Raw genomic sequence first — 14,291 nt, 5'->3', positions numbered from 1 at the left:
TGCCTAGTCACTGTGGCATATATATATATATACATGGCAATGGTCGAGCAGACGCAGCTGCCCGATCTGCCCATGACAGCGTCAACTGCGTTGCCATTCCTCTTTCGAGATTCCTTACTCCCTGTTTCACTCGAGGATCATCGCAAGACAGCGCAAAATTGCCGTAGCATAATTACCAATTTCTCAGCCAATTAATTCTAGAGGACCGCTCAGTATAAAATTTTATTCCAGACGACACTAACTTTTCCAGGAACTAAGCTCCGCTAACGAACTTTCTTCACTAATGGACTTCCCACGCAGTTGTTGAATTCGAGCCAATGAGTACTCAACGCATGCACATTCAATATAAGAATCGGAGATATTCGTCATTAATATGTGCAACAAAACATCTGAGCATTCGTAGTTTTGCCCAGAAGTGAGCATGGAAACCTTTCATACACAATAACGTAATACACGTACGCACAACGTCGTGTGTGTGTGTGTGTGTGTGTGTGTGTGTGTGTGTGTGTGTGTGTGTGTGTGTGTGTGTGTGTGTGTGTGTGTGTGTGTGTGTGTGTGTGTGTGTGTGTGTGTGTGTGTGTGTGTGTGTGTGTGTGTGTGTGTGTGTGTGTGTGCGCGCGCGCGCAGGCGGGCGGGCGCGCGCGCCTTCTACCTTCTCTTTCTGAGGCGGAGGAAACAAGTTTTTATTAATGACGACATTATTTCAGCGCAATAAATCATCACAACGCTTCCAACGTGCAGCGTCCCCTGAAAGTGAAACCAAGGTGCGGTGTCCCAACAACTGCTTGCTTTTAATGCGTAAGCATTCGGTACTCCGTGCACTTTCTGGGGGCGTCTATGTTTGTACGTTTGTACGTGTGTTTGTATCTAACCATTTCCCTGCCTATACCTGGATCATTGGGTAGTCAGTGGTCAAATGGGTAGCGGCGCATTGGGCTGCTGTGCTGAGGTAACAAAGTTCGAAACCAACCATCATCACCAACTTGAGTCACTGAGTATGTGGCAATGTGCGCATACGGGATCGCTATCCAATGAACTTCTTTCACGCCGGCACGGGTCCTTGTAGATGTGGGACTGGGTAGGTACCGTTGTTCGAAGAAACTCTTCGACGCCAACTTGGAGCACTGGGAATGTGCCACGCGGTCTGTGCTGGTCTTCGCTGAACGTATTTGACGCCAACTTGGGTCACTGTGTATGTGCCAGTTGGTGTGTGCCACTCTTAAATGAACGTATTTGACGCCAACTTGGAAAACTAAATAATTGCCACTGGGAACGTCCCACTCTACAATGACGAAAAAAGATACTTCAAATTTCTCCGATGCTGAGCGGAATCGAACCCACGTCACAAGGGTTCCTCAAGGGGAGTAACCCGATGCAGTAGCAGGCTGCGCCACAAATCTAATGAACCTCTCGCCAAGTTGGGTCACTGAGTGTTTGCCACTGATACTGCTGCAAGTGAGGAAACAATTCTCGGCGTACTCCGGCACCGGCGCGCCACGCTTCTCGTGTCGAAGGCCACGTGAGGTCTTCTCGCAGTGCCACTAGATGTCGCAGCGTGTCCAGGAAGAAGCGCGAGAGAGGAGCCCGGTTGCCGCATGACACTTTTCTCAGCATTCGCACGCACCGGCGTGCCAGGCATTTCGGAGGCCACGCTCAGGCTTTACGGCGGCAGCGCTAGATGTCGCCGAGTGTTATTAAGGAAGCGCGAAGGAGTCTCGCTGCAGTACGCGCCTCATACATAACTCGTCTCGACGGTGGCAATACCTTGTGTCCCTATATTAATTCAATGCTAACGCATTACCTACGACAGTCATCGTGAGATGGGTTCCGCGCCGTGGTTTTGTATGCGAAAATTAGAAATTTTGAATATATTAATCGAATACTTTTGGCTATTCGATTAATATTCAATTCAAAAATTCACTATTCAAAATCTTCGAATATTCGTTTCTGTTCGCATATAAGAGAAAACAAATCTTGTCAAAGCCTCAGGCGAAAAAATGCCGATCTAACTGAGGACTGTTGCGAATGATTCTGCTGCTGGAGAGCCGTGGTTGTTACGCAGAGGCTTCAGCTCCTGAGCAAACTCATGAAGTGGATTACTTTTGCCCAATAATTTCCTGTCGTTGAATAAGAATGGCTCGCTTTTAGGCAGCCAAGGAACTTGTATTTCGATTTAGGCAAAGCCTTTTCAATTGAGTGTCACCGTGTCTGGGTTCTTTTAAAGCAATGTGCGGTGCTGTGGTATTGCATTAATTTCCTTCAACGAACACATTCTACGGGTATCTGGTGCAGTGCTGTTCCATTGTTTCAGATATTACCATGCGAAGGTGCACCAGATAGCTAGCAGTTTGTCCTTAGTTACCGGACGTCTGTAGTTCTGAGTTGCATTACATGCATGTATTAAATCATGTAAACAAACTTTTTTAGAGCGCCGCTCTTAGCTACCCGTTCCTGCGGCGAGCGGCGGCGGCGGCGTCGTAACCTGAGCAAACGAGCACATGTAGCGAAAGATGAAAGAGCGAACGCAGAGCGGGCCATGAAAGGCGCGAGCCGTGAACCAGCGGAGACCATATGAGAGCGGCCCCTTCAGTGACATGCGCACCAGAAACTGGTGCCATGGGAAATCGCCCAATCGCTCGATGCGTACTCGTTACGGGACCCAGCCGGACTATCGTACGATCGTCTGCTCACGGCCGCTATATCACGTGCGCTTGTTTGAGTTGCTTGGTTTGGTCTCGTTCGCGCTTTTCAATTGTCATGCTTTGCAATTGTTTTGTAGTCTAATCATATGCGCAACGCGAAGTGCGTAGTACCTTGTGGAAGCCACGCGGCACCAGCGATTACACTGGTACCTTCGACAAGTCATGCATAAAAGCCGACGCGCTTGACCCGCAGATTTTCGACGACCGCCGACTCTGCTACATGTCTCTCACTAATTCTTTGCCTCAATATATCGCGAAATGAAAACACGCATAGGGCTGCACTCAAATCTCGCATTAAGGAGATGATGATCATGATGTGTAGTGTTGCATGGCGCAAGGGCCAGTTATGGCCAAAGAGCGCCATGACACATGGTGATTTTAACTATGTATTGTGGATAGCATGGAGAATGAATTCGCATGGTGGATGTGACATGGCTGTAAAAGGGCCTAAAATACTGGCTGTAAATTGCGTGAAACATACAGGTACTAAAATAATCACACTGATTAGTTATTGATGTGGGCTGTGGCAACAGGGTTTAGTTAAAAACATTATGCTACAAAGCATAAGAGTGCCACAAGAACTTCCAAAGAGCTCTTGCATACAAGAGCTTTTAATCACGTGCTAAAATTATCTGGAAAAATTATTTTCAGGGTGTCCATTTCAGCTAAAAACTCCAAGACGATTTGCAGATTAAAAAGCGGTTGATTTCTAAGAAAAAATGCAGGGTGTAGGGGCATGTTTTCGCGATGTGTAGAAGGGAACTATTTTTTCCTCTCTGCTTCTATTGCAGGACATTGAATAAGAACATGGAGAACTGTGAGATTATCGTCGCACTTACTACAAGTCGGAGGATCGCAGCCAGTCAAAAGCGTAAGAGTCAGTGCTGTAAGTGTGTCCTATTCTTAATCGACAAAGAAGTACTTCCTTATATCGTGTTGTTTTTCCAGTTATCCACTGTCCTAGTTTTGGTTTTAGCATGTGCAGCTTTTTCAATACTTGGGTATCCCACTGTCCTTGCCAATGTTTCCTTAGTTTACGGCGTAGAAAAGACTTGAGGTCTGTAGAAGGGATAGGGGTGCTTGCATCTGTGTCGCAAAAAGTTACTGACGGAGCGCTTTCGTCAGCAGCTTCATTGTCTTTTATACCTTTGCGACCAGGTACCCAGCATATGACAATCCCTTGATTGCACATATATGCGGAGCACAACAGACTGTACAGCTGACTAAAAACTGAGTTCTTATGTTTTCTCGGATTAAGTAAGGCTCTGACTACACTTAATGAATCTGTAAACACAATAGCCCTAGCAAGATTTGTGAGCCTTATGTTTTGAATACCTGAGAGTGTAGCGTAGGCTTCCGCTATAAAATACTTGCAGGTGAGTGGGAGTCATTAGGACATTCTCTGGAACAAAAACACCTGTTTCTTCTGCCAGTGCTATCAAACGAAGGTTCAATGGAGCCCTGATAGCTGGGTGGTTACGAAATAGCCTGGCAGTAGACACGCCACGAATAGATGAGTGACATGGATGCTCCATGTCTGATTTAACCTTGAGAGTATAAGAAAAACTTATATATGTCCTTTGGAGATGTAATGACGATTCATTAGACTCCACATACAGGCTTTCTATGGGACTTATCCTAAAAGCGCCGGTAGCCAGGCGTATACCCAAGTGGTGAATGGGATCTAGCATCTTCAAAGCACTAGGCGCATCAGAGCTATATACTATAGCTCCATAGTCGAGTCGGGACCGTTATAAGGCTTTTATAGTGGCTCAAAAAGCATCTCCTGTCACTTCCACGAGATGTACGGGACAAGAGCATCAGTAAATTCATTGTCTTCAGACACCTTGCTCTCAGATACCTAAGGTGACGGACAATTAGGAGTGCAAGATAATTCCTAAATATTTATGTTCGTGGCCGACAGATAGCCGTCGTATATTAAGATAGATAGCAGGGTCAGGTAGTATACCTCTCTTTTTCGAGAATAGAACGCACGTGCTTTTTGAGGGGTTTAACTTAAATCCATTCTCCTGAGCCCACTTAGACAATTTGTTTAGGTCAAGCTGTACATTTCGCTCACAGATAGAAATATTGAATGATTTAAATCCTATTTGTACGTCATCCACATACACAGAATAAAACATTGTATGTGGTACAACTCTACATAGGGAATTCATTTTTACGATGAATAGGGTGCAGCTCGATCAGCACACCGCCCTGTGGCACACCTGCTTTCTGTGTAAATTACGAAATAACACATTACCAATCCTGACACGGAACATACTATTAGAGAGGTAGCTTTGAATCACGTTCGAGAGGTTGCCTCGGACACCCATACCAGCCAGGTCACGAAGAATTCCAAAACGCCAAGTTGTGTCGCATGTATGCATTAGTAAGATCTTGATGAGGGCTAGTTGGTTCATGTTTAGAACTGAGGTTAAACAGCGCGAATAAAAAAAGGACACGAGGAACAAATACCACAGACAAAATATGCCACTTACATATGCCTTCTCTATATCTAAAAATACCCATAATAAAAACTGGTTGTACACAAAGGCATCTCGGATATTCGCCTCGGTGCGGACAAGGTGATCTGTTGTGGATCTACCCTCCCTAAAACCACACTGCAAGAGGTCTAGTATTCTGTTGCTTTCAAGGTAGTGGATTAGGCGTCTGTTTACCATTTTCTCAGAGTTTGCATAGGCAGCTTGTCAGGGCTATAGGCCTGTATCTGCTGTCCGAAGTCGGATCCTCGCCCTTTCTGAGAATAGGAATTATGACTGCTTGCTTCCAGGCAGACGAAATATAACTGGCAGAGAATATGGCGTTAAAACTGATAGTAGCGCGTTGTGTGTTTCGGCGTGTAAGTATTCTATCATCTCGTAAACTATTCGATCGTTTCCAGGAGCCGATTTATTGCAACAATTTAGTGCAGCCTGAAATTCGACCATGTTAAATGGACGGTGGTGAGGTTCATTTTTATTCCCTTTTCGATCCAGAGGCTGTCGCTCCGCTTGTCACTGGTTTCCTAGGAATGTGTCTGAGTAATTGGATGAACTAGAAATGTACTGAAAATGTGCCCCTACGGAATCAGCTTGGTCCTCAATAGTATCTCCTTGTGTGTTTACTAAAGGTAGAGGATGAGTTTCGCGGCCTTTTATTTTGTTCACCCTGTTCCAGGTTTTTCGCTCGGCTATATATGAAATGATGCTACGGATGTATTTTTCCCAACTTTCCCGTTTAGCACGGCGGCGTGTTCTTCTTCCTTGTGACTTTATTTTCTTGAAAGTGATCAAATTCTTGGCAGTTGGAGAATCGCGAAGGCGACTCCAAGCCTTATTTTGATTTCTACGAGCTTCCTTACACTCCGCATTCCACCAGGGAACACGTCGTTTGGAGGGCGATCCATTTGATTCGGGGATACATAGTGACGCCGCATCAACAATAAATGCTGTCAATATGCCACTGCATCATCAATAGGAAGTGTAGAGATGTCTTCCAAGGTCATGCGCGTGAGTTCTTTATAACGTTTCCAGTCGGCTGACTCGACTTTGCAGTCGGGGACGCGTGGAGAGCATTCATCACGTTTTGTTAATTTTATGACAATCGGAAAATGGTCGCTCTCATCATCACGTTCCACTCTAGATACGGCAAGAGTGTACCAGATGCAATGCTTAAATCGATCGATGAGAATGTTTTGTTTGCCACACTATATAATGTAGGCTCTTTATTATTTAGTGAGCATGCACCTGTAGTGAAGAGAAAGTTTTCCACTAAGCGTCCCCTGGCATCACACCGACAACCTCCCCAAAGAGTGTTGTGCGCATTAAAATTTCCCACGACAATATAAAGTTCGGGCAGTTCATGGATAAGCTGTGAAATCCTGTTTTTGAATGGAGGTAGTTCGGGGGGATGTATAGGTAGGTAACTGCTACCAGCTTATTAAACAGCACCGCACGGACCGCAACTGCCTCTAAGGGAGTTTCAAGCTGTAATTGCCGGCAAGCAACACCCTTATCTACTATTATTGGCACACTATATATACCGACGACGCATGGCCTCGTTGCGGTCTTTTCGGTAAATGGCATACTTACGGAGAAAGTTCGTGCATGAAGGATTAAGATGTGTTTGAACACACAGCACCTTTGGACTGTACTTATGTAAGAGTTCCTTAATGTCGTCTAGCTTGTGGAGTAAACCCCTGACATTTCACTGTAATATCTGTGTATCCATAATATATGTGTTTTGTGCTGTGTGTCAAAGAGATTAGATAAGGCTGGCTCACGAGACCTTTCCAGGCACCGTGATACGGGATTTTTCTTTCTTCCCGGCGTGCTCGAGGGAGCTGCGCCGTTCCTTGGGCATCTGAGACGCCGGAGTTGTGCTCGTATCCATCACCTCGTCGGAGGCGGTGGATACTGCCCGCACAGGGAGCACGTTCTCGGGAGTTTTGGGCTGATCTGCACGGGCAGTGGCCCTGGGTCCGGCAGGCCCGGGGGCCTGCTGGCCTTCCTTTGCGGGGGACGGAAAAGCGCTGGCTGTTCCAGTCAGGGGGCGGGGGGGGGGGGGGGGGCTGATGGCGTGACCACCGTTACTCTCCGTGTGACTTGGACGGCCGCCGAATGATGTGGTGCTGCCCCGCGGCGCGCCACATCGGTGTAGGAACGACTGGACTGATTGTTTGAATAGAAACGCTTACGTGCCTCTGGAAAAGACAGATTTAGTTTCACCGTGAGTTCTATTATTTATTTTTCTTTTTCCCACGATGGGCAGGATCGCGAGTAAGCAAGGGGGTCTCCTTCACAGATGGCACAGTGGGTTGCTGAACTGCAAACATCAGAACAGTGTTCAATGGAGCTACACGTAGCACAAGTAGCACGCCCTCTGCAGGTTTGTGACGCATGTTCAAAATGCTGACACTTCAAACATCGACACGGATTTGGGATGTATGGTCTAACACGAAGTTTACAGTAACCGGTCTCGATTGATTCAGGAAGAATGCTGGTTCCAAAAGTAATGATTATATGCCTAGTTGGTATTTCTTTGTCATCTCGTCGTATTTTGTCCTTTGCACCTTGACAACGTTCTATTTTTGCCATCCTTCTAGTATTTCACTTTCGCTAACTTTGAGAAGGTCATCTTCCGAGATGACACCGCGCACTGTGTTCATCGATGTGTGTGGGCCTACTGAAACGGGAATGTTCCCAAATGCTACAAGTTTGGAGAGCTTGTCGTATTGTAGCTTGTCGCGAACTTCGAGAAGATCGCCGCTTTCCATTTTCGTTACTTTATAACCTGGGCCTATTGCTTCAGTAAGAGATTTGGCTACAAGAAACGGTGAGATCATTCGGACTGTCTTAGTTTCGTACTGACTGTGAATAACGTGGTATTTGGGAAACGACTCATTCGGTTGCATAAAAAAAGTTGAATGGTTCATCAGTGAGCCCCCTCTTCAGAGAGTGATCAGGGAGTGGGGCAAAAGTGTTTGCCGTACAACGTTAGAAAATTCGGCGGCGATGGTGGCCACCCACCACCGAGCCCAACAAGGGGACGCCACAAGGTGGGGCGTCCCCTTCAACCTGCAAACGCCAGGCATGCATCGCCGCTATAACCTAATATAAGATACCCAAGGTTGGATAAATACGCCAGGTTAACCCTTGCCGCCCAGAATACGTAAACGAGAAGAAGTGAAAAGATCACATGAAAGATGAAAAGGCGAGAGAGAAAGACGAAAATGAGAGAGATGAACAGGAAAAGGCGACTGCCGATTTCCTCCAGGTGGGTCAGTCTGGCGGTGCCGTTATTGTGAAGCAGAGGCCAAAGAGGTGTGTTGCCTCCGCCGGGGGGCCTTTAAAGTCCGAACACCCGGCATCGGCTCAATCTCCTTTTCCTCCGACACGGCTAAGGCGCTCACGGCTACACGCGGGAGGCTCCAACCCTCGTGTGCTCGGGTACGTGGTGTCGCAACACACCAAACGCCTGCTGACGTAGACGCCCCTGCGGGGTCTCATTAAGCAGCATCGTAATCGTCGGTGAATTCGATTACGGGCTCCACTGAAACCTTATGTCACTTTGTTTAGAAATTAGTAAATGTTCCATATTTGATCGACAATCAAATGTCCTCTTGCCGATTATTCTTATTCAACTATATTCAAAAATTACATTGTTCGAACACTCTCATTTTAAGGGCTGGAAAGAAGGTGAGATTGTCCAAATAACCTAAAATGCGTAAAAAAGACTTGTAGGCTTCATTTAGGCAAGGGATCTCCTTACTGAACGACTGGAAATTATTGTACAATGGCGGCTGAGCTGGACGCTTGGAAACTTGACGGGAAGGTCGTCTGCGTACAAGAAAACGTAGACACGCTTTCTCATGCCCTTACTGTAAGTCAAATCGCGCTTTTCATAGGTTCGCAGGCGCAAGGACTTAAAATATAGATATAATGTGCGCTTTTCTCAACTTTTTCTCGTCGCCACGAGGTAGCCTCACGTCATAGAAGTGTCTTCCATACGTCTTCCAGACGGCTCAAAACGCGTTCCTTTACATGGTCTCCAAGCTGTCTAGGCTGTCTCATTAGCTGTCTACGTAGGCAGGACAGTCTCCGATGCTATAGTGTACTGATATGGGGCAGTGTGTCGTCCGGGTGCGAAAACGTGACTCTTTTTGCCATTGCGGCCTGGGGTACAGAGGAGGAGGGAAAAAAACTTTATTAAATCGAAATGGGAGTGGGAACTTAGCCCCCTGGCCAGGCTGGCCAGGGGGAAGGTTGGGACCCAGGGGGCCGCAACTCTAGCAGGCCAGTCCACCAGCCTGGTCTGTATATTCAAGTTTATGCTCCTTAATGACCTCTCCTACGCTCCTGGCGATGGAGTTGGCTGCAAGAGCTCATCGATGGGCGGTTTGTTGGGGCATCCCATAATATGTGGTCTTGTCCTGCCGGTGCTAGGCCACAGTTAATACATTTATGCAACTTGAAGTTTTTCATAATTGCGGCCAACCTTCTCGGGCTGAGTATGCAATGTGTTTGAGCCCCTATCAGCGTCGTCGCTTAGGCCGGGTTAATGTTTCGTCTGACGGTGGATAAAGCCGTCTTTGTTCCCTCTGCTGGCTGAGCCGGTCTCCGTAGCTGAGCGCCAGGTCACTCGGGTTTGGTTCCTGGGGCCGCACCACCTTCGAGTTTATGTTTCCTCGGGCTGTCTGGTGGGCGGCCTCATCTCCCGAGTTCCCGCAGCGGCCTGCCACCATAGGCGCCGATACCGGGGGGTGGGGAAATGGGGGGGGGGGGGGCGAGCCCCATATCCCCGCTGATTCCGAAACCTACCCCCACCTAAAGTGTCATGGCCAGAATTCTTTCACCCACATGATTTGAGGTTTCTTTTGACTTGCCTCGACCTTTCACTTGAAATTTTATTGTGGCTTATTGCTTACTGTATCATTGTTGGCGCGGACGCGCACGTATTTTAATTCATACTTTGCTTTACTTGTGCAAATCCTGACAATAGGAAGACAAGTGCATTAGAAGTACCAGCGGCGGCTGCCTCATCCGTATTTTCTCACTTGAACCTTGTTTTAAATTTCCACTGTAAACACCATGCACAGACACAATTTATTTAACTGTATACAGAGGATAAAGTTTAGTATATTTTTAAAGAGAAGGAGGTAGCCAATTAACAATTACTTTTAAAGGTATGGTCAGCTTATGTCTAACGAATGAATATATTGCTGTATGTTCACCTCGCTTCAAAATGATTTGAGTGCTTTTTTGACCCTGAAAAAAACAGGTAGACTTTAGTGCCCCTTCGGCAGAGCCTTATCAACGGCGTGCGAAATGCGCGTGAATGATATCTGCCTCAGTGTCGCTTCTCTTTCCAGTAAGCAAAGCTAACGACTCATTGAAAAACCTCTTCTAATAATTTACATTTATTAGAGATGGAAACATCGTCACTTGCGTGCAGAGGTCGTAAATATATACAGGGTGTCCAAATTGACTACCATGCACGAAGATTTTTTAAAAAAGCAATGCGTTACTCGAAGAAAATCTTGTGAATATTGTTTTCAGCCCAATGAAGTAGCTGCTCGTAATTTTTTCGTTGCTGAGACTTAATTAAGTAAATGTAATTAATCATATAACTCGAGACACAGTTATCAAAGTGTCAACGAGGCATTTGTAGACACAGCCAAGGGACACCTAACTGCGGTATTTTCAGCAACGTACTAAATTCCGTACTAATTTTTTTCCGACTGATAAATAAATCCTGCGAAAAATGGCGAATACCACGTGATTGCGCTCCCACCCGCATCATAAAGCAGCCCCCTCCGAACAAGCTCCTTCTGAGTTAGCCAGAACGAAATGAAGGAAATAAAGAAAAGAATCAGCGCCCAAGCACTCCGTACAGATGTTTAACCAGCGGAGCTGAAACGTGCGGCCCCGGTGTTTATTAATCCCGACGGTTCATTAAACGACGGCTTGGTAGGCTGCCGGATCCTCGGTACGCAGTTGTTGCTTGCGCTCGGCTGCACAAGCCTGTTCTTGCGCCCGGGCTGCGGCATCGGGACGGCGTAGACGAGCTCGTTCTCGGTTCTGTTCGCGGCGTTCCTGATCGAACGCTGCCTGCTCCTCAGAAGTATCGAATTGAATTGAATTGAATTGAATTTTATTTCTCGTTCATTCAAGCAAGGGTAGACTGAGACTAAAGCATAAAGCCTGACAAAGGTCTCAGCCCCCTCAAACGACAGGTTTGACAGCAGATCACACACATATGCACAATTTTGCGCGCTACAACAGCGTTGGTAACTGTGAAAATTCATGGTAGCAATGTCCCAATTAGATTAGTCATTATATTCTTCAAATTTATAGTACAATAGCAATGGCTAAGTACAACTAAGCATTTCAGATTCTAATGGTGTGCTAAAATTGTATAATTATACACGAAATAAACGCCAGCGAATTTATAGAGCAATATAGAGCAACAACATGCGCAAAAAAACAAAGAAAACATCCTAATTGTGTGCCACAAATAATAAAAAACTGGCAACAGGACGTGGATGCAAACATATTTGTGTTAATACAAAACGCAAAAAAATGAAATGAAATCATATCATGTGAATCCTAAAAAGAAAAAAAAATAAGTAATTCATGGCAGAAACATTTTTCGTTTTAATACACTAATTTATTCAATTTTAAGGTATATATATTTTCCCTATCTAACCAATCTCTTATTTCTTTTTTAAGTGTATGTAAAGAAGTATTTAAGGATACAGATGCACTGTATCTATTCATTATTTTTGTGGACTGATAGAGAAATGTTTGTTTCCCGTAATTGCTCCTTGCTTTTGGTGTGTGTCGTGTACTGTGTCGCAGGAAGTATCCGGAGAGGTTACGTTCACTACATTGTGCGCTTGGGTTTCTCTTTCAGATTTCTAGAGTAATTTGCATATAATATATCCTGTCCGCACGCAGCATATCATATTTTTGGAATAGTGGACTGGTTCTTAGGTCTGAAAAACAGCCATAGTAATTAGCATTGCATTTGCATTGTAAGGTAATCAATTTCGTGTAATTTGTTCAGGTGGTTCTACCCCAAACCAATATCCCGTAGCAAAGCTTTGAATAAATAACTACATTATAAAGTTGTTTTTTTTTCAGCCATAGAGGGATCAGGTGTGCATTTCTACAGATTACACCGATGTTTCTTGATAATTCACCGCAAAGTCAATTTACATGTGTATTCCACGACAATTCTTCACTAAAGTGTATTCCCAGAAACTTTTGTTGTTTGACCTGTTTAATAAGGAAGTCGTTCAATTTTACTTGTATTCTACCCTCAATTCTTTTATTAGGCGCCCTAAATATAATGTAGGTTGTTTCAGCTGCGTTCAGCTGGAGTTTGTTGGTGGTCAACCATATTGGCATTGCGCAATAACATTGTGTTTCGTAAAAAAATTTGAAAAATCTTGCATAGATAAAACCTTCAAAAAGTTTTGAAGATACAGTGAGAACTGAGATTGGCCTGTAATTTGACAATTGGTCTGCACTTCCCCCTTTATAAATTGGTGTAACACGCACTATCTTAAGCTCGTCTGGAAAAACGCCTTTCTTTCTTCCTTTCTTTCTTTCTTTCTTTCTTTCTTTCCTTCTTTATTAGGACATAAAACACACAGTCAAATATTTTCTCAGCCCGCCAAAGCAACGATGCTTTTGAGCGGGACTGGGCAGTGCTCTGGCCCAAATCACACAGTCTTGTGCTCTAAGAACAGAGAAAACAATAGGAACAGAGAAAGAAAATGTACAATAGCAAAAATAAATTTCTTGTATGCGCCACAAAGAGTAACCTGTAGTCCGCGAAAGCACCGATGCTTTTATGCGGACCACTGTGTATTTGCCTTCAACAAGGCACAACACAAGAACACATTTTGTAACCCTCCTTTCCTTCCATGCCTTCCCCCTGTTCCTCCATCGCTCGTCTAATTTCTTGTATTTTGTTGCTGCACGAGCCATAATTTAAGCAAAAACATATTGTTACGGGGTTATAGCAGCAAAATAAATGTACAGCACATTCCTCTATTGCATCATATACAGTTTTCAATGTGTTGGAAAAGTAGCATTTATCAAACACTATTGGAAAGTAAAAAGAAGAACAAAATACACATAGAAAGAACACAATGTTCTAGTCTGCTTTATACAATTGGTAGCGAAAGTTCATCAGAAAATTCCTGCCACATGTTTTGCTTCTGCTATTCCCAGTCACTTGTCAGAACCGTGTGACGCACAAAATCTTTTATTTTCCTGAATGACGATACTTTGGGAACTTGTGTTTTATTAAAGTAGAACGGTACATAAAATGATCGCGTTCTTTTACCGTAGTTTGTGAATGCTTTAGCCCGAACGAATGTTTCAGTCTTGCGCAGATCGCGGGTTTTGACGTTTTTTTTGTTTTAAAGGATTCATCGAAATAATGCTTCGTAAGTATCACGGAGAGGAAAAGTTGTTTAACATCAAATATACTATGTTCTGCCATCAGCTCACTGTTGCCGATGGAATTACTGTTTGTTCCGTATGCTATATTATTCGTTATTGCTAAGAGACAAGTTTATAACATGCACGAGCACTGGCCTCATACCGGAATAGGACTGATACCGTCTACGCCAGCTGAAACATCATGCTTTAATGTCTTGATAAGATCACTTACGTCACCGACGCAAGTCGGTTTCAAGAAAAGTGAATTTGATACACGTGGTCTGGAAAACCTGTGATGGTTTCCGATTGCAACGTGTGCAGGGTTCATACCAGCGTTAATAAAATGTGTATTCATGCAGCCAATCAATTCCGCAGGTTCCATTTCCCACCTGTTTAAGCGTGTGATTTGCGGATGCGTGTTTGGATTTTTTCCTGTTATTTCATTACGCATGACACGTCGCCTGCCCGTGTCGGAGCCGGAGAGAAACTGCTGTGCGCCCGCTCGGCTGCGACGGAGAGCAACGACGCCACTACTGGCGCAGCCAATCGCGGGCATTTGCATGGGGTTGCGCCGGAGGAGTTTTCGGCGTACAGGGGACAGACGTACGGACGAATCGGCTAGCCATGCACA

The sequence above is a fragment of the Dermacentor variabilis genome, unplaced genomic scaffold (genome assembly GCF_050947875.1).
Source record: "Dermacentor variabilis isolate Ectoservices unplaced genomic scaffold, ASM5094787v1 scaffold_12, whole genome shotgun sequence".
NCBI lineage: Eukaryota > Metazoa > Arthropoda > Arachnida > Ixodida > Ixodidae > Dermacentor > Dermacentor variabilis.
This window is presented reverse-complemented; position numbering follows the sequence as displayed.